General features: G+C 44.6%; 1 protein-coding gene across 1 annotated transcript in view; it reads right to left on the bottom strand.

Moving 5' to 3' along the window:
- LOC122342176 (nuclear factor 1 A-type-like) overlaps positions 1–1,690 on the bottom strand; it is a 43,213-nt gene that overhangs the window by 34,583 nt on the left and 6,940 nt on the right. The gene's annotated exons all lie outside the window — the stretch shown is intronic.

The raw sequence follows: 1,690 nt of genomic DNA on the forward strand, positions 1-1,690 counted from the left end.
GCGCAACCAAAGGGGCCAGGAAACCGGGTGCCGGGTGGGTGCGTGTGTGCGGGGACTTTCACACACTCTCCCAGTTGCCCTCCGCGGACCAAGTGCTCTCTCACACAGTGCCCATTGCTAATTAAATATGCAAATGAGGCGTGAGACCCAGACTCTGTGTGTCACATCTGCATTTACCCCCTGTCGAGGGCCCTCGGAGAGCGCGGGGCGAAACAAAAAACCCCCTCCTGCCCGAAATAAACAACAAAAAAAGACACTAAACAACAAACAACTAAATACCGTGCACAAACAGGCCCATTCAACAGGCCTAAATCCTCTATACAAGAGCATAACAAGCCACTCTATGGGCCGCCGATTGAAAGACAGAGGAGGGATGGTTCCTGCGTATCTCTAATTTTGTTCTCACACCATCAAAAAGATGGGAACGCCGCTCGGGTGTGGGAGAAGAAAAGCAACCTGGAGTGACTCAGTCCAAGTGTTATTCCGCCTCGGTTCGACGACGGAATTCATTACGGAACAATCGAAAAGGGACGCCGAGGTAAAACGATGTCGTTTAGCGTCCGATAAGAAGCCTGGGATAATTGAGACGGGCTCAGGTTGCTTGAACGTGGCCGAATTAGTCGGCGAGGTGATTCCCTAATTAGATCATTAGGACCGGCTTGCGGCGGCAGGCAGGTTGGGCAGGAGCGCTATGCCCCCTGGCCTGCCTCCGACTCCGACTGCCTCCTTCCTCTCCCAGGCCAGGCCGAGGGCTTTAGGGGGGCGTGCGCATACACTCACACACACACATACACACCGCCTGGTCTGTTTCATTATGCATGCGCTAAACCATCTGTACTTCTTGCAGGTCCGCTCGTCCCAACCCGCCGCTTTCTCACCAAGTGCTTTGCTGTAATCCAATTGTGTGTTAAAACCCCACTTTCAAAAGGCCCTTTACACAGTGGGCTCAGGAACACGAAGGCCCATAAAAGGAGGCAGAAACTTAATTTAGAAATACAAACGGGCCTTTCTGGAGTATCAATGGAAGGTGAAGCTCCAGGGATTGGAGCATTGTTTCCACAAGTATCGTCCCCCAGATTTTTTTCTCTTTCGGGCCGCCACAGACATTATGAGATGGTGGGTGCCGGATTCCTGCGTGGTCGCACTCGAGACTATCCGGATGATCCGAGGAACTCGGAAGGAACGTGTTTCAGTGCGATCGACACAGCAACACAAATATGCGTTTTGTTTGTTTTTTTTTGGGAGCAGCATATTTGGGCCATGATGCAGATTACATAAAAATGAAATAAAATGAGAAAAAAATGAAATAATTCCTGGGAACTGCAATGAGTCACAGATCTAAAATGGACAAATGTTAATATAAAACCATTTTTTCACCAAATTTTTGGCAACTATAATATTATTTATAGTTTCACTTGAAATAAATTGTCGTTTAAAGCATAATGGACAAAAGTAATACGACATGACAATATGTTAGCAAATTTGTAGCAAAAAACAACTAAATTATGACTAAATGAATGATGCCCAACTGAAAATTAATGCAACTGTCAAAATCTTTTATGAATGAATAAATTGTCGATTTAGGTTTTTAATTTAATTTTTTTAAAATATGATCAACAAAGCTACTTTATTTGATAATATACTATAAAACAGTAACATTTTATCTCATTTATTTTTTAATATTTTTTTT

This window comes from Puntigrus tetrazona, chromosome 3 (genome assembly GCF_018831695.1).
Source record: "Puntigrus tetrazona isolate hp1 chromosome 3, ASM1883169v1, whole genome shotgun sequence".
In the NCBI taxonomy this organism is placed as follows: domain Eukaryota; kingdom Metazoa; phylum Chordata; class Actinopteri; order Cypriniformes; family Cyprinidae; genus Puntigrus; species Puntigrus tetrazona.